The 20,172-nt window shown below is 42.3% G+C and overlaps 1 protein-coding gene across 1 annotated transcript in view; it reads right to left on the bottom strand.

Annotated features, from left to right (window-relative positions):
- Positions 1-17,992, bottom strand: part of LOC137521778 (leukotriene B4 receptor 1-like) — a 65,442-nt gene extending 47,450 nt beyond the window's left edge. Inside the window, exon 1 of the mRNA XM_068241507.1 lies at positions 17,873-17,992. The gene's annotated coding sequence lies outside the window, so the exon portion shown is untranslated. The remainder of the gene's footprint in view (positions 1-17,872) is intronic.
- Between the last annotated feature and the right edge of the window lie 2,180 nt (positions 17,993-20,172).

Below are 20,172 nucleotides of genomic sequence, written 5' to 3'. Positions count from 1 at the left end.
TAGGCATCACCAGGGGAGTCTTAGGTTTAGGCACCACCAGGGGGGTCTTAGGTTTAGGCGCCAACAGGGGGGTCTTAGGTTTAGGCACCAACAGGGGGGTCTTAGTTTTAGGCACCAACAGGGGGGTCTTAGGTTTAGGCACCACCAGGGGAGTCTTAGGTTTAGGCACCACCAGGGGGGTCTTAGGTTTAGGCACCACCAGGGGAGTCTTAGGTTTAGGCACCACCAGGGGGGTCTAGGGGTTAGGGATAGGTACAGGGAGGGCTCTGTATGAGAGTAAGGTTAGGTATAGTTATAGTCCAATATATGTAATATATACAATTTATTACATTATGTGTATTTACACAAAGGGGGGTCTAGGTGTGAGAGATAGGGATAAGGAGAGATATCTGTGACCCTAAAGTTAGGTATAATTGTAGTAAAATACCTGTAAAACCTACCATTCTAGTACTATGCTTAATATAAGTGTAAATATCGTTTTTGCTATAGACGCTATTTGACGTTTCATTTCAGAATTCATTTACTGTTATAGACGGTATTTTGCCATTTCATTTCCGTTTATTTAACGTATTTAGCACTAAATTATCGTTTATAACCTCTTAAACGAAAAATACGGTTTTGCATTCAAACTTCTAATTTCGGCTACACCCCGCGCCCTTTTTTCCAGGCGCCCTTTTTTGATATACGCTCTGAGCAGCACTGTACACATCCTCTATGATGGTGTTATCTTTAAATCCTTTGAAAAGACACAGCGTTCCACATCCCCATACCACTGGTGTCTACAGTAGAGACAACTCAAACATGCCTCAGTAAAACAATTTGGAACCCACCCTCATCAGCAAAAAGGACCATCATAAAGGAAATGTATTTACTAAGGACCATACAAAATGAATCCCATCTAATCTTAACCTCTGCAGCAGCATAAGGGCCCATTCACACTTGAGCGTTTTGACGGTGATTTCTGCAAAACGCTCAAACGCTAGCGCTTTTCAAAGTGCTAGGGTAATAAAAGTCTATGGGCCCGTTCTCATTTGGGCGATTTGCGCTAATCGCCGCAAGTCGCCCCAAAACACTAAACGCAAACGCGTAGCCTGCACCATTTTCAGGTGATTTCCCGGCGATCGCGTTTCAGTGCTGTAGAAGCGCTAAACGTGATCGCGAAAAAATCACCAGGTGTGAATGGTGATTTTTTTTTTGGGGCGTTAATCGACAAAAAACGCCAGAGCAAAACGCTAGCAAAATCGCCAGCGTTTTGTGATCAGCAAGTGTGAATGGGCCCTCAGAGCACTTGCAAAACATTTACTAAGTGGGAGGGAGATGCTCCCGATTTACTTTATGATGAGTGGAAGTAAATTATTACTTTTAGCTACAGTATACAAATTGTGTTATAGCCTTCAGGGACAGAATAGTAAAAGTTAAAGGATAATTGTAGTAAGAGGTATATGGAGGCTGCTATATTTATTTCCTTTTATGCAAGACCACTTCCCTGGTTATCCTGTTTATCCTCTATTATTTTTAGCCATAGACCCTGAACAAGCCTGCAGCAGATCAGGTGTTTCTGACATTATTGTCAGAACTGACAAGAATAGCTGCATGCTTGTTTCCGGAGTTATTCAGACACTACTGCAGCCAAAATAGATCAGCAGGGCTGCCAGGCAACTGGTATTGTTTAAAAGGAAATAAATACGGCAGCCTCTAAATCTCTCTCGCTACAGTTGTCCTTCAATATATTACATCACACACATTTTACATAACCGTTAGACTGTACTAGATAAGTTGGAAACAGAATGATCTATGCTTCAAAAGCAAAACAATTCCTAGTAATTTCTACCATGTGTTTTGGGAATGTCATGAAATGATAACCTTTTTTTGAAGCGCAATTTTGTAATTCCTCTCACACAAATTGAAACTTCCCTATTTCTATACTTTTCTATATGCTAGGCATAATGGGTGAAAGCTTCCTAAATATACAGGATCTTCTCAAAAAATTAGCATATTGTGATAAAGTTGATTATTTTCTGTAATGTACTGCTAAACATTAGACTTTCATATATTTTAGATTCAAATACACACAACTGAAGTAGTTCAAGCCTTTTATTGTTTTAATATTAATGATTTTGGCATACAGCTCATTAAAATCCAAAATTCCTATCTCAAAAAATTAGCATATTTCATCCGACCAATAAAAGAAAAGTGTTTTTAAAACAAAAAAAGTCAACCTTCAAATAATTATGTTCAGTTATGCACTCAATACTTGGTCGGGAATCCTTTTGCAGAAATGACTGCTTCACTGCGGCGGGGCATGGAGGCAATCAGCCTGTGGCACTGCTCAGGTGTTATGGAGGCCCAGGATGCTTTGATAGCGGCCTTAAGCTCATCCAGAGTGTTGGGTCTTGCGTCTCTCAACTTTCTCTTCACAAAATCCCACAGATTCTCTATGGGGTTCAGGTCAGGAGAGTTGGCAGGCCAATTGAGCACAGTAATACCATGGTCAGTGAACCATTTACCAGTGGTTTTGGCACTGTGAGCAGGTGCAAGGTCGTGCTGAAAAATGAAATCTTCATCTCCATAAAGCTTTTCAGCAGATAGAAGCATGAAGTGCTCCAAAATCTCCTGATACCTGGCTACATTGACCCTGCCCTTGAAAAAAAAAACACAGTGGACCAACACCAGCAGCTGACATGGCACCCCAGGCCATCACTGACTGTGGGTACTTGACACTGGACTTCAGGCATTTTGGAATTTCCTTCTCCCCAGTCTTCCTCCAGACTCTGGCACCTTGATTTCTGAATGACATGTAAAAGTTGCTTTCATCCGAAAAAAAGTACTTTGGACCACTGAGCAACAGTCCAGTGCTGCTTCTCTGTAGCCCAGGTCAGGCGCTTCTGCCGCTGTTTCTGGTTCAAAAGCGGGTTCATGCTTTCATCTGCTGAAAAGCTTTATGGAGATGAAGATTTCTTTTTTCAGCATGACCTGGCACCTGCTCACAGTGCCAAAACCACTGGTAAATGGTTTACTGACCATGGTATTACTGTGCTCAATTGGCCTGCCAACTCTCCTGACCTGAACCCCATAGAGAATCTGTGGGATATTGTGAAGAGAAAGTTGAGAGACGCAAGACGCAACACTCTGGATGAGCTTAACGCCACTATCGAAGCATCCTGGGCCTCCAGAATCAGAATCAGAACCAGAATCAGAATTTATTATCGCCAAGTACAACAGTGGGTTGTACCCGGAATTGGTTTTGGCCATACAGAGTCGTCGATGAAAAAGACAAGAAACAGCATACGGATAAGCATGGTACATACATAGACAGGGGACAAGCATACATAGGACAACATTACAGCTTGTGTGTACAATTAAGCAGAGTACAGCATTGCATACAGTTAAGCATACATATAAACAGTAAAAAACAAAATGCAAAACAGAGAGCATTACAGCATACACGTACAGTTAACATAATACAAACAGAGCATTACAGCATACACGTACAGTTAACATAATACAAACATAGCAAAGCATACATTGATAGCAGGAACAGAAAAGAGTGGGACTGGAGGAGCAGCCTGAGAGCTGATATGAGCGCTGCCATTTCCGGCACTGGACGCTACACAGCGACACGCTCCCAACAAGACAGGTGCTACCGATTGTCCACGAAAGTAGAGAGAGAAGGCTGAGAAAAACTGAGGGGCATCATGATGGAGGCGGACAGCAGAGTTCGCTCGGACCAGGTTGCCCGAGGGGTAGCACTCCTGATTTCAAGTCTGCACGGCTGGTAATGAGGGTGCAGACGCTCCATAACACCTGAGCAGTGCCACAGGCTGATTGCCTCCATGCCACGCCGCATTGAAGCAGTCATTTCTGCAAAAGGATTCCCGACCAAGTATTGAGTGCATAACTGAACATAATTATTTGAAGGTTGACTTTTTTTGTTTTAAAAACACTTTTCTTTTATTGGTCGGATGAAATATGCTAATTTTTTGAGATAGGAATTTGGGGTTATCATGAGCTGTATGCCAAAATCATCAATATTAAAACAATAAAAGGCTTGAACTACTTCAGTTGTGTGTATTTGAATCTAAAATATATGAATGTCTAATGTTTATCAGTACATTACAGAAAATAATGAACTTTATCACAATATGCTAATTTTTTGAGAAGATCCTGTATATGAAAATATTCTCATTATTTTATGCTATCATGCAAGGCTTCATGATAGCTTGAAATAGAAACAAAAAATATCCCTGTAAGGCTTTGTTCACATCTAAAATCAAAATCGCTAATGCCAACGCTTACCTGCACGCTTCGATTTTTTTGTAAAGTGCCTTTCTAAGCGCTTTTGCAGAGCGATTTGTTTGTTCAATTCCTGATGCAAGTCAGGAAGTGAACTCTTTGACCCAGAAAAGAATAAATACATTGGGCTTGATTCACTAAAGAGTGCTAACTGTTAGCACACCCATGCTAAATAGCATGCGAAGTGCCGTGCGCGTATCTTTGCGCGAGTTACACGCATGGCACTTCGCGTGCTAACTATTTAGCATGGGTGCGCTAACAGTTGGCATTCTTTAGAGAATCAAGCCCAATGTATTTATTCTTAAAAGCGCTGGGGTAAACGCTATACAAAGCGATTTTTCAAGCGTTTTGCGATTTCTCTATACCTTCCATTGAGGCAAATCGCCCCAAAAATGGTACAGGCAGCGCTTTTGTGAGCGGATCGGAATCAAACAGCTCAGATGTGAACACTCTCATAGGGGATCATTACACAAGAGCTTTTGGGGCGATTTTTTTAAAATCGTCAGTGCTTAAAAAAAGGCGAATCCCCCCTTAGCGTGAACAAGCCCTTAAAGTTTATTCAGTTACATAAAGCAAGTAGTATGCCCATTTTAAGATCACTCAGAGTCTTTTTTTTAAATCAAGAAACAATATTCTGTGAAAAATAAAAACAGAATGAAAATACTAAATTTATGATTAAACACTAATCACCAAAAATAGATTAGTAGAGGACAGGGTGGTGGGAATAGATCCAACCATGGGAGCAGAATGTCAGAAAAGTGACTATTATGGTTCTAAATTAGACAACACATCCCCAGAATCCAGTGAGAGGAGGAATGTTAGCCAACCAAGCACATGGAAGTTTATATTAATATAAACAATTCTCTAAAACAGTGGAGTGCACATTGTTTTCCCATTGCAGCAGAAGGCAGTGAGCCATTAATTAAGGGTTCAGCAGATGCAAAATGTCAGAGTAAAAAAAGTAAAAGTAATGGTACTACTAAGACATCACTCCATTTGAACACGCATAAAAACACGCATAAAAACAGTGATACAGTTACGTAGCTAGAGATCATGGGGCCCCATAGCAAAACTTTCCTGGGGCCCTCAGTTGTAGGCATGCTTCAGCAATGCCACCTGCCCCCACCCTATGGATGTGAGTTAATTGGGCAGCCTAGATTCTCATGTAATCAATACTGCACATAATCAGTGGGCACTGAGACAAAGTTTGAGAGTGGAGGAGCACAAGAAAGTTATTGGTGAATACATTTAAGAGTACCCAAGGCAACATATGACATGATGAGATAAACAGGTGTATGTGCAGTGCAAAGCGTATTAATAACCAGGATGTTTTACTTGTTTTATTTTGCTGCCAGAAAGAATTAATTTTGGGGGCGGGGCATGGAAGTGACTGCTTCTGTCGATAGTAAACCACAAATTATAACCTCAAATTACAGCAATAAAAGTTTTCCTGGCAGAATTCAACTTCTTAGTGCAAGGAGAGATAAAAAAGGTCAATCTAAGTACTGCATGGGCCCCCTCTGCTCCAGGGCCCCACAGCAGCTGCTATGGCTATTGCTACACCCTTGCAGTGATATGAGTGAAAATGCAGATATTCCTTTTGTATTACTGTCACGAAATTAACCCATTCAGGTTCCGTGGTTTTCACGAGAGAAATGTTCACCTCCCATTCATTAGCCTATAACTTTATCACTACTTATCACAATGAACTGATCTATATCTTGTTTTTTCCGCCACCAATTAGGCTTTCTTTGGGGGGTACATTTTGCTAAGAGCCACTTTACTGTAAACGCATTTTAACAGGAAGAATAAGAAAAAAATGGAAAAATTCATTATTTCTCAGTTTTCAGCCATTATAGTTTTAAAATAATACATGCCTCCATAATTAAAACTCACGTATTGTATATGCCCATATGTCCCGGTTATTACACCGTTAAAATTATGTCCCTATCACAATGTATGGCGACAATATTTTATTTGGAAATAAAGGTGCATTTTTTCCATTTTGCATCCATCACTATTAACAAGTTTAAAATAAAAAAAATATAGAAATATTTCATCTTTACATTGATATTTAAAAAGTTTAGACCCTTAGGTAAATATTTACATGTTTTTTTTTTTTTAATGTAATGGTTTTTTTTATTTATAGTAAACATTTTATTTGGGTAGTTTTGGGAGGGTGGGGGGTAAACAATAGATTTATAATGTAAATGTGTGTTGATTTTAATTCATTTTTATTTTCAGGTGTAGTATTACTTTTTGGCCACAAGATGGCGGCAATGAGTTTGTTTACATGACGTCACTCTAAGCGTAACACACGCTTAGAGTGGCGCATCAGGCAGTGAATGGCCAGAAAAGGCGCAGCTTCCGAGAGAAGCTGTCGCTTTTTCAGCGGGGGAGAGGAATCAGTGATCGGACTTCATAGTCCGATACATTGATTCCCTGACTACCGAATCCGCGGCCGGGAGTGCGCGTGCACGCGCGCGATCGGCCGCGGGGGCGCGCGGTAGCGCACATGGTTTCTGGACGTAGTTTCTACGTCCAGAAACCAAAATAGGTTAATGTAAAATTTGTCTTTCGAGCGAAAATACCATCAAAAAACATTGTGTAATTAGTTTCTGAAATTTTTCACATTTTTTGCAAATGTTGCTAAATAGAAACAAATGTTGCGCTTTTTGCACATTTTGCGGTAAAAAAATAATGATTTTTGCGTTACTCATGAATTTTTGGAAAAAAAATATTTTCTTTGACCAGATTATAAAAATACTATGTATTTTCATGAATATTTCCTCAAAATCGAAAATAGCAACACTGGATAAAAGATGCTCATGTGTAACCAAACATTTGGTACAACCAAACAAATTAGTGTCCTGTTAATGTATATGGTTGCATGGCTAAGATTGGATGTAGTGCCCCAAAACTCACATCACATAGCTGATTGATGTCCATGCACGCAGCATGATCTGATAAGGGACCTGTACAGTTCTCTAACAGAACAGGGACGTTGTCAGTACCTAGTTCAAGTGCAGTCACCAAAGGCAAACATTTCCTAGATCTTCGGCTAAAACGAACTAACTAACTAACAAGCAATATTCCACAAGAGGAAGTGTTCCTTTCCATCACTAGTGACTGCAAAGGATGAAGTAAAACAAGCCATTCGTTTCGCACAACGGACAATCTCTGCAACCCATCTTGTGAGAATCCGAGTATACCATCTACAAATAATGACAAACTTGGCAACATCTTCTCAATGTCTGATCTAACTGGTCTATCTTCCAACCTACAGCATTTATAGCTAATGCATAGTTAACCTTTTCCCTGTCTTTCTGTCTTTTATTTTTGTTCCGTGCGCTGCGGCACCACGCAGAGGGAGCGCTTGATATTTACCTCATCTAGACGCAGGAATGGCTGTCCTCTTTCACCACCAAGTGGCACTGTAACAGTGACATCCTTCATCGGGTCCTGATCACGTCATATCATGTGATTGGGACCCAGAGGATGATGTAAGCATTAAAGCACCGCTTGCTGGTGGAAGAGGAGAACTGATCATGCGTCGGGATCAAGTAAATATCAATCGCTCTCTCCACCTCTTTGCATTTACAGTGTGGGAGGCAACCTGAGTATAGCCGGCTGCAGCAGCCGTGCCCCTAGTTATCTTACATAACTGGGTGTGGCTGCTAAAAGGGTATAATCAAGCAAAAAGTGTCCAATAGAGGAGGTGATATTGAAAATGATCTGTGTAAGATTGAAGCAATGTGGATCTACCGTCTGCGGACTAGAATCCCAGATGGTCTGAATTTGGACTTGAATATGGTTTATTTTTTGGAATAACACGGATATGGTGAAGAGGACAAAATCTATTATGTGATATGGCTGGCATGAAAGGCAAAATGAATGAAAAAAGATCACTGTTGATTGTTTAAAATCTTTTTGCAACAGATGAGGATTTCATGAAGAGGAAAAGATAGACAAAGCTTAAACTTTGCCTATGAATGTGCCATGTTAGGTAGCCACACCTGGAATTATGACATATAGTGAATGAGAATAAAAGTTTCTATTGCTGCAATGAGTCCTTTCTCCTTTTGGCTTTGTGGGCGGGGTGAAATGTGTCAGTGGGCGTGGCTTAGCTGGCACACGTGAGCGCTCACCAACAACACAGCCAGGCCAAGCCACGGACTGCACCGGAACAGCGTGAGACAACCACAGCGAGGAGCGCGAGTGAGGTGACATGAGATGTCGGGCATCTGTGCTGATACTGGGCCCAGAGCTTAGCTCCCGCTTAAATGCAGAAAGACACTGGGAGGTTGTGAGTATGGACTTTCAATGTGATACACCATGTCATGTGCAGTGAAGTTTCGGAGGTAAAGGCTTTGCATCATCTGTGCACGCGACTACCGTGAGAATTAGGCAGGAGAACAGAAGCGCCAAAAGCATTAAAGAAAGCTAAATGAGCCTAAAAAACCAAATGCTTGGTAAATAGAGGAGGTAGTGGTGGACTTACCTCCTCCAAGTAGACACACTGTAGTAAAGACAGTCAATATATTTTATTTATGAACTCCAAATATGCAACGAGTTTCGCAGGTTTTATCCCGCTTCATCAGGCAATAATAACAGAGCAATAGTATATGTGGTCAGTAGAAGAGCCAGGCACCTCACAGAGGTAATATCAGATAAATAGAAACACCTTTAAGTGTAACTGTCTGGCATAAAATAAAAAATCAATTCTTTATTTTTATCTGGTAAACAAGTAATAGGGTTGCTAACCAGGCAATCCAAAAGTTAAAATCACTATTACTTTTCTTGTTGATAAATGATCATTGCTCAGTTTACCTGACTCTTATTTGGTACACACAAAATTTGGTACACAAAAAGGAAGTTGCAGGGCATGCTGGGTTGTCCTTTTTTGCATCTCTATTTCCCTTCAGACTTAACTAATGCAGCCTGATTGGCTGAAGCCTCTTTCCCTCCTGTTTTCACCTCCCACACCTCTGTTCCTCTCTGATTGGCCAATATTTCTCATGCTGAGACAATGCACTTTCTATAGTGAAGGGCGGGCAAATCAGGCAGAGGAAAGTAAGGGAGGAAATTACGTCAGGATTGGCTCCAAAATAGCCATAGTTAATATGGGAAATGCTAAGAAAGAATTTTTCTTTTTTACTGTAGAAAAATCGCTAAAATCAAAACGTGGACAGTGCAATGTGTTATGTAAGTAGAGCAAGTATTTATCTACTTATACTGTATATGTTTTTTTTCTGAGCTAGTATGGCTGGCAGCTCCTCTTTAACAGCATGGTCTGATTGAAAGGAAATTGTTAAATATGGATGAGCAAAAATTATCAGATTCCACTCTGCCTGAATTCTGGCATATTTCTCCCCTTCCCTTCTCCCCTTAGACTCAGTGTAGGGATCCTGGTCTCCTATTCTAGCAGATGGGGTCTCTTTGTCCCCTTCTGAGGAACTGCATTTCTGAGGATACTGATGTGAGACATGTGAGATGTGTGTGTTCTTCTGTGGATATGGTATGGCTGGGATCATAAAAAAAAAAAAAATAGTTTTTATTTACATTAAGTATTTTTTTCAGTATTTCTTTATTTGACTTTTAATTATTTGTAGAATTGTGTAAGGGGTACTAACGTATACCTACACTCATTCTACTTTGGGGGTGGGGAGATTTTTGTTGACCCCCTATATTATTAAAGGAGACAGTGGCGTAGCAATAGTGGATGCAGAGGTTGTGATCGCACTGGGGGCCCTTGGGCCAGAGTGGCCCACTAAGGGCCTTCCTTCATCCACCTTGTTAGCTTTGTATTGGTGCCATGCTGATAATGAACACCTCTATGTGTGCATTGAATAGTGGTAACCGGTAACAAGCTATTTTCTCACTCTGATTACACCTCTCTGACACTGTAGCTGTCCTTGGTTGGAGTGCTTGGGGTCCCATGTAAAACTCACACCAGGGCCCCAATCCCCTTAGTTACGCCACTGAAAGGGGGCTCTCATATTCCACCATAAATCTGAGGGCAATCATCACACAGGTGGCAGTAGTTACCCCCCCCCCCCCCTCCACCTACCTGAGCAAAAGATGGGGATGATCCCCTTGTAAATAATATTAAAAACGGGGTTCTGTGAAGGGGGAAGGCTTTGCTCCTACCCGTTTGTATGGTACCTTCTAATCATATAGACCATGTGGTGACCATCAGGGGCGTAACAATAGCCCCGGCAAGGGATGCAGCCACAGAGGGGCCCTTAGAAGGAAAAGCCTGAAGGGGGTCCCTGGCTCTGGGGCCCTCCAGGGCCATTTTTAGGGCAGGAGGGGGCACAGTGCAGGAAGGGGGAGCAGCCGGCACAAACAACAGCTGGGATTTTGGCCCAGCTCCCCTCCCCCTCATCTTGGGCTACCATTATCGCTTCCCCCTCCAGCAACGACAGCTGGGGGGCCCATCCAAAGTTTTGCAGGGGGGCCCAGTGATTTCTAGTTACGCCCCTGGTGACCATATATTGCTCAGGGGAGCCCCAAGCATCTAAACTTACATTTCCCTCAGAAATACCAGCCTACATGTGGAAAAAGAGTTAAAAGTGCTTGGGAGGGGGAGGTTTATAACATCGCTGACTTAGTCTGGGTGAAATGTTTATTAAATAAAGTTTAACTTTTTTATTGGGGCCAAGCAAGAGACAGCAGTAATTCTCTGTCTGCCGAGGCTGTTTATAATGACAATCTCCAGTGATGTGGAGTGATATAGTGGCTGGATAGTGTACTGGTTAACGGCTCTGCCTTTGATGTGGGAGACCAGGGTTTCGAATCCTGGCTAGGGACAGTAACTATTCAGTAAGAAGTCCTTGGGCAAGACTTCCTAACACTGCAGGGTGGCCCCTTGAGCGCGCCCTTAGTGGCTGCTGCTCTTGAGTGCTTTGTGTCCAACAGGAGAAAAGCACTATACAAGTGTTAGAATAATTATTAGAGCATGCACTCGCTTCAGTTGTATCACCTGGAACTTCATTATAGTCCATCCCGGTGCATGGGAGATTTCCTTGTGCAGAGGAGAACCTGCGAGACATGGGTGAGCTATAAGGTAAGTATAGTGTAATTTTTTACCTCTACATGGACCTTTAAAATAAAGAAAATCAACCTCCTACAGTTACTACAAAATGCTGCTGTCGGGTTGTTAACAAACCAAACCCACCCACCACATTCTTTGCTCACTCCACTGATTATCCATCATTTGTAGAGTATTTTTCATGATTGGCCTTCTGACATGTAAAGTGCACCAGAGACAAAACACCCTCATTTATTTTACCATATATATCATAGCAGAGCTAGAAGGGGGCAGGTTTGGGCTTGAAAAGACATCAGAAAAGACAGACTCAGCTATAATGATTCCTGAGCAAAGCCAAACTGAATGCTCAGTCAGGGATTTTATCAGGGCTGACAACAAGCAGGCTGAGCAGTGAAGGATGAAACAGAGAGCAGGGTAGGTGTTTTCTCTAATGTTCCCACTGATATATATGGTAAAATACATGAGGGTGCTTCATCTCTGGCTTACTTTAACCACTTGCCGACCGCCTTAAGCCGATGGGCGGCGGCAAGGGCTGGGCCCAAACGACCGCAATACGCCCATCGGCGGTGGCGGCGGCGGGCGTGGTTATGCGGCGATCGCATCATTCGTGACGCGATCAGCCACTGGCGACTGGCTCCGCCCCCGCGCTGTAACCCGCCGGCCGTTCGGAAGCGCCGGCGGGTTACTAGCACCCGGATCGCCGCACGGATAGTGTATAAAAGGCTTTGTAATGTATACAAAGCCTATTATACTGGCTGCCTCCTGCCCTGGTGGTCCCAGTGTCCGAGGGACCACCAGGGCAGGCTGCAGCCACCCTAGTCTGCACCAAGCACACTGATCCTGCCCTCCCTTCCCTCTGATCGCCCGCAGCACCCCTCAGACCCCCCCCCTGCCCACCCCCCAGACCCCTGGTTGCACCCAATCACCCCCCTAATCACCCATCAATCACTCCCTGTCACTATCTAAAAACGCTATTTTTTTTTAACCCTAAAGTGCCCCCTGTTCCCTCCTGATCACCCCCCACCCCTCAGATTCTCCCCAGACCCCACCCCAGACCCCCTCCCCCCTGTGTACTGTATGCATCTATCCCCCCTGATCACCTGCCAATCACCTGTCAATCACCTGTCAATCACCCATCAATCACCCATCAATCACCCCCTGTCACTGCCACCCATCAATCAGCCCCTAACCTGCCCCTTGCGGGCAATCTGATCACCCACCCACACCAATAAATCGCCCGCAGATCCGACATCAGATCACCTCCCAAGTGCAGTGTTTACATCTGTTCTCTCCTCTAAACACCCACTAATTACCCATCAATCACCCATCAATCACCCCCTATCACCACCTGTCACTGTTACCCATCAGATCAGACCCTAATCTGCCCCTTGCGGGCACCCAATCACCCGCCTACACGCTCAGATTGCCCTCAGACACCCCTTATCAATTCGCCAGTGCAATATTTACATCTCTTCTTCCCTGTAATAACCCACTGATCACCTGTCAATCACCTGTCAATCACCCATCAATCACCCCCTGTCACTGCCACCCATCAATCACCCCCTGTCACTGCCACCCATCAATCAGCCCCTAACCTGCCCCTTGCGGGCAATCTGATCACCCACCCACACCAATAGATCGCCCGCAGATCCGATGTCAGATCACCTCCCAAGTGCAGTGTTTACATCTGTTCTCTACCCTAAACACCCACTAATTACCCATCAATCACCCCCTGTCACTGATACCCATCAGATTAGACCCTAATCTGCCCCTATGGCACCCAATCACCCGCCCACACCCTCAGAACGCCCTTAGACCCCAGCCCTGATCACCTCGCCAGGGCATTGCTTGCATCTATTTCCCCCCTCTAATCACACCTTGAGACACCCATCAATCACCTCCTGTCACCACCTGTCACCCCCTAGCACACCTACCCATCAGATCAGGCCCTATTGCCCCGTGTGGGCTCTTGATCACTCGACCAAACCCTCAGACCCCCTTCCGATCACCTCCCCAGTGCATTGATTGTATCTATTTCCCCTCTAACCACCCCCTGAGACACCCATCAATCACCTCCTGTCACCCCCCTAGCACTCCTATCCATCAGATCAGGCCCAATACAACCTGTCATCTAAGAGGCCACCCTGCTTATGACCGGTTCCACAAAATTTGCCCCCTCATAGACCACCTGTCATCAAAATTTGCAGATGCTCATACCCCTGAACAGTCATTTTGAGAAATTTGGTTTCCCGACTACTCACGGTTTTGGGCCCGTAAAATGCCAGGGCAGTATAGGAACCCCACAAGTGACCCCATTTTAGAAAAAAGACACCCCAAGGTATTCTGTTAGGTGTATGATGAGTTCATAGAAGATTTTATTTTTTGTCAACAGTTAGCGGAAATTGATTTTTATTGTTTTTTTCACAAAGTGTCATTTTTCACTAACTTGTGACAAAAAATAAAATCTTCTATGAACTCACCATACACCTAACAGATTACCTTGGGGTGTCTTCTTTCTAAAATGGGGTCACTTGTGGGGTTCCTATACTGCCCTGGCATTTTAGGGGCCCTAAACTGTGAGGAGTAGTCTAGAAAACAAATGCCTCAAAATGACCTGTGAATAGGACGTTGGGCCCCTTAGCGCACCTAGGCTGCAAAAAAGTGTCACACATGTGGGATAACGCCGTACTCAGGAGAAGTAGTATAATGTGTTTTGTGGTGTATTTTTACACATACCCATGCTGGGTGGGAGAAATCTCTCTGTAAATGGACAATTGTGTTTAAAAAAAAATCAAAAATGTGTCATTTACAGAGATATTTCTCCCACCCAGCATGGTTATATGTAAAAATACACCACAAAACAAATTATACTACTTCTCCTGAGTACAGCGATACCACATGTGTGACACTTTTTTGCACCCTAACTGCGCTGAGGGGCCCAAAGTCCAATGAGTACCTTTAGGATTTCAAGGGTCATTTTGCGGCATTTGGTTTCCAGACTACTCCTCACGGTTTAGGGCCCCTAAAATGCCAGGGCAGTATAGGAACCCCACAAGTGACCCCATTTTAGAAAGAAGACACCCCAAGGTATTCTGTTAGGTGTATGATGAGTTCATAGAAGATTTTATTTTTTGTCACAAGTTAGCGGAAATTGATTTGTATTGTTTTTTTTTCACAAAGTGTCATTTTCCGCTAACTTGTGACAAAAAAAAAATCTTCTATGAACTCACCATACTCCTAACAGAATACCTTGGGGTGTCTTCTTTCTAAAATGGGGTCACTTGTAGGGTTCCTATACTGCCCTGGCATTTTAGGGGCCCTAAACCGTGAGGAGTAGTCTAGAATTCGAATGCCTCAAAATGACCTGTGAATAGGACGTTAGGCCCCTTAGCACCTAAGGGGCCTAACACCTTAGCACCTAGGTTGCAAAAAAGTATCACACATGTGGTATCGCCGTACTCAGAAGAAGTAGTATAATGTGTTTTGGGGTGTATTTTTATACATACCCATGCTGGGTGGGAGAAATCTCTCTGTAAATGGACAATTGTGTGTAAAAAAAAATCAAACAATTGTCATTTACAGAGATATTTCTCCCACTCAGCATGGGTATGTGTAAAAATACACCACAAAACACATTATACTACTTCTCCCGAGTACGACGGTACCACATGTGTGGCATTTTTTTGCACCCTAAGTGCGCTAAGGGGCCCAAAGTCCAATGAGTACCTTTAGGATTTCACAGGTCATTTTGCGACATTTGGTTTCAAGACTACTCCTCACGGTTTAGGGCCCCTAAAATGCCAGGGCAGTATAGGAACCCCACAAATGACCCCATTTTAGAAAGAAGACACCCCAAGGTATTCCGTTAGGAGTATGGTGAGTTCATAGAAGCTCCATCTTGTGTGAAATGAAAATAAAAAACTAACAAAATAAATATAAAATAAATAACATAAGAGAAATAAAATAAATAAATAAATAAAATAAATTAGGAATCAATTATATTCAAGTCGGGTAACACAGGCTCCTCCTTGCTTTGCTTAGATTCCACATAAGATGACGTTCCACAGAACAACTGGATTCCAGTATAACAACTGGATTTAAACAACTGGGTGACGTCTCCTCTTTATTGGATGCTACCCTCTATTAACTGTAGTTCCTCTCCTTCAACAGTTTCCACGGTGACTCAGCTACACAATCTCTCCTTTTATTGGTAAGTAACCAAAACAATGTTGTGTCTTACTGATAGGTTCCCTTGTGGTAGATTTCTCTCTCTCTTTTCTTTAATAGGATTTTCATTCTGGCAGAGCATCTATGAAAGTATATCAACTTTACTGACTGGCTACAATTAGCATAGGGCTGAGGGTTTGACACTGTTCAACAGAAAAAGTGTCTCAGAAACAAACTAACAGTTGGCGGCTGAGCTACACCTCAACTGAGGGTTTCGCAAGGAGGCCAGGCAATTTATGGCAACATAGTTCAAGATATACTGGGATGTAACCTGGACACAGTCTTAGTTTCTCAGACATAAACAGTGTTATAATGTATAATTAAACTGTTCATCATTTCAAAGGTTACTGTTTCCTTAAGTTCATACTAGACAGGCAGACCTGGTTCGCCACTCTAATCAGAGAAAAATGTTTCATAATTTCTGTCTTTAACTGTCACGTTCCATCTGTCAATGAATTCTTTCTCTCTTTGTCCTTCTTACTTTTGCTCTGATTACTGACTGTGGCACTTTCAAGTAGCAATACTCATACTCATCTGTCACTTCTGACTTGCTGCGTTACATTTGGATCTGCTTCTCTGTCCCTTTTCTGCTTCCCAGCTGTTGCCTATACCATTCCTCTTTATAAATGGTGTCCTCTCTGCACCTGGATAGCTGCTAGCCAACACACCGGATCGCCTCTGCCACCCTGAGGTAACTGCTGCTGCTGCATGGTGTGCCTCCTCTCCCCTCGCTCTCCACCGCCTAACTGCACACTTTCTGTGAGGAAATGCTCCTGTCGCGCACTTTCCCCCTCGCGCTGCCGCTCGCAATGTCGCTCGCACTCCCTCTAGAAGTTTCCCCGCTTTGTGTACCTGGTTCCTAGGCGACCTGCAAGAGTGCATGCGACGATATGTCCACATGCACTGTCTCTATGCGCCTATTTAAATCTGCCCGTTACCAAGTCCTATGTTAGCAGCAGGCAAAATTTTGCTGCTGACGCGAACATAAATACACATGTTAAATAAATAACAAAAAACACTTTGTCCCCTGAAAAGGGCTACACTAGTAGTCCACTTTACCCTTGGTGGGTGGTGTTACCCCCCCCCCCCCCCCCCCTGTTTTTATCATCTACAGAGAGGGACATCTTAAGCCGAGTGGGGTCAGGTTCAGAGTCTCCCACCTGCTGTCATAGTAGTTGCCTAGTGTTAACCCAGCTTTGTGAGTAACATTTCACCAAATATTCTGTACTAATATACTACACTATCAGGGGCTCTCAAGTGTTCCACTTTTATCTTTGTGTCACACAAGCAAGGCTCTATAGCTTTGTACTGTGGTGAGCAGTACAATGCTTGAGGCTGCAGGAGGGAGAGGGCTATACTGAGATCTATATACAAAAATCATTTCTTTTACCATTGTTGCCTAGCACTACAGACATTTTAAAATCCCTGCTGAGATGCACGATTTTCACATTAAGAAAACATATACTTTTGTGAAATAAAAGCCAAAGCTCCTATTCACGTCGGTCAAAAACCTATTAATCTCCAGGAGTAAGGATTAGACACTTTAAAATTGATATTGACAGTTTTTGCATCATTTTGTAAGATATAAATTATATTCCTGAGCTCCTGTAGCTTTAGGTCCTATGGAAGAAAAGCGCTTCACAAATGTTTTGTTGTTATTACTGTATGTAAGAATGTAAGCAAGCATTATGAAGATTTTATGATAATGACTTAATTCATTAAAAGAAAAAGTATGAATTTGATACACTCCTGAGCTTTGTACTTTGCACTTCACATATTCTTTGTCCCACTGAATTATATTATCTGTCAGATATTAAAGGATATATTCAATATAAAGGGAAAAAAACAAAAAATGAAGAACATGGAAATTGGGCAACTTTACTGGAACGTTTAAATTTAGAAATATTACAGAAAAGCCTACAGTACTTCTTAGTCACTCTTTTTTCTGTTTCCAAATAATTAGTCATACGTTCTATTTAATGTTTAATCTATAGCACTTATTAATATCTATTCACATTCATCTGTGTAGATCACACCTTTGTTAGTTTGAAGTAATTTCCTTCTGCAAGTTTTTTTTTTTTTACAAGCAACAGATGTGTTGCCAGCAAGGGGTTGTAGAAAAAGTGCACACCACATGTCAAGATTACTGCAAGATATTGCTTAAAAGTTGTGAAAGAGCAAGGAAGGCAAAACAATACACGCTTACTCAACCTCCCCTTATCTAGCATACTGTCTATGAAACATGCTATTGTCATCATGGCACAGGAACTAAGAATGTTATGTATCAGGTATACTTACTGTTTTGGCAATATGTCCTGTAACGTCTGTAGTGTTTGAAGAGATCCCTGTATGGTGAGCCAAAAACACGACTAGCCGTGCCCTGCTGATAGTCAGCAATCAGAAACGTACACATTGCTCCCCACTCCGCCCTCCCTCCTATTCCAGTGAGCATTAATACACTACTTTTCCCAAAGCTTCAAGGGAACTTAGTAATTTTGAGGAGTTTTTCTAACTAGCTTTAATCTTATAATTCTCTTCTACAACTCATGCTAAGCATTATTTGATGATGCTCAGCCCCTGTTGTGTTTTATTTATTTGTTGTACCTTTTTTTTTTCAAATAACTCTCTGTTTTCCAACTGTGCTTGTTCAAGCCTGTAGCACCCTCTACTGATGACTGAGTAATCTGTGATAAGCAAAGATATAATAGTGTCTTGCCTGTGTTCAAACCAGTCGGATAAGACACAACTTTAACAATGGTTTTCTGTTAATGTTACGCTGTACAGTGAGACGCAGAGCAACAGTTCATCTCCAGTCACGAGCGCCGCTTCCACAACACCTCACTGATTAAATAAGCTGACACTGTGAATTCTGGCAGGATTTACTGGAAATCGGGCTTTTTCCATGCTATTGTCCAAGAGAGGAATGTGGAGCAGACAGGTAGAGGCAGATAGTTACTAGGCTATAGGGGAAATGATTCCAATAAAAATAAATTAATCATCATCTCCAGGAAACACATCAGCAAGAAAGAATATTCCATTACTGACACTGTAACCTGTGTGTAAGCATGTGACCAGAATTTTACAATTCTCTTTTTTTCTTCTTCTCCTTGTAACTGGTGTTGGGTGGATTGCTTTGCTTCAGCTGCTATCCACACTGAGCTGAGCCGAAAATTGCCTTATATTGACTGGTTATCTGGCACAGAAATAGATTTCAGTGGCATAGCTAGAGATTATCGGGCCCCGTAACAAAACTTTCATTGGGCCCTCAGATATTGGCTCTTTAACTCTGTCACTTGCCCCATCCTATGGATATGAGTTAATTTACAATTTACATACCCGTGTAATTTACACTGCATATAGTCCATGGGTACTAATAGTCAGAGAGTGGAGGAACAAAAGAAAGTTAAGTGAATCCATCAAGTACCACCTGGGCCCCCTCAGCTCCAGGGCCCTATAGCAGCTGCTATGGCTATTGCTACGCCCCTGCTTGCTCGTTGAAACTGAATACCTCCCAGGGGAACTTTTTTTGTTACAGGTTCTCTTTAAGGGGCATATTTACTAACCGTTGCCTGAGCTGGAGCATGTTTGAGAACGGGGAAGATCTTGAGGCCTTACTCCTTTCTTATGACCCTTCTGTTTGGGATCTTGATACAATCAAGAAGGTAGCGTTCCCATGCCAGGTTTTCTTATCGCTTTCTGAGCCGACAGTATATTGTAAAGAATTTAACTCACTTCCTTTTGTTCTCATTGGTGCCACAAACGACAAAAACTGAGGGGGAATCACCTCAAGAGCAACACAGGGAAAAACAAAGAAACATTTTTCCTGGAAGTTTTAGCAAAGCTGTCAGTACTTCTTTTCGGGTAAAAAAAATAAATAAAAAAAAAACGAAAAAAGCTGCTTCAATAGTTTATTAAGTTATTAAAAATGTAAAAGCAATTTTGCAACTCATAGGATCACAGACACCTTTCCCTACTCTACTTCAAGTTTTTCTCTTTTCAATTAAAAAAAAAGATATTTGGGGTAGAGTAGGACCTTAAAGAACAAGCGACACCCATGCTAACCTTGAAATAAGAAACACATATATAAGTAGATAAATACTACTTCTACTTACATAATAGATGTATTGTGCTATCCACGTAATGATTCCTGTGAATTTTATAAAGGAAAAGCAAAAAATCATGTGGCCATTTTGCCAAGCTAATGCTGACATCATATCCTCCCTGACTCTTGTTTTCCCCCCTCCCTTCTCTTGCTCATTGTGTATTCATTAGCTGCCCTCCTCCCAGTCTTCAGACACTCCCACTGAGTTGTATACTAGGAACTGCACTGTTTTTTTTTCTTTTCTACTCCAATTGCTGAGTCACCTCAGCCTTGCTTGTAAACACAAGTGAGCAAAGGTGTTTCAGATAAGAAGCTAGGAAGGTAAATAAATGGAAGAGGAGGAATATATTATAGATAAAAAGAACTCTCAGCATTCAACTATTTGGCACTCACTATTAAAGGGCCAGTGCTCCTTAAAGAGAAACTCCAACCAAGAATTGAACTTTATCCCAATCAGTAGCTGATACCCCCTTTTACATGAGAAATATATTGCTTT

The sequence above is a fragment of the Hyperolius riggenbachi genome, chromosome 1 (genome assembly GCF_040937935.1).
Source record: "Hyperolius riggenbachi isolate aHypRig1 chromosome 1, aHypRig1.pri, whole genome shotgun sequence".
Lineage (NCBI taxonomy): Eukaryota > Metazoa > Chordata > Amphibia > Anura > Hyperoliidae > Hyperolius > Hyperolius riggenbachi.
Note: the sequence above shows the minus strand (reverse complement) of the source record. Positions and strands in the feature narration are given on the sequence as shown.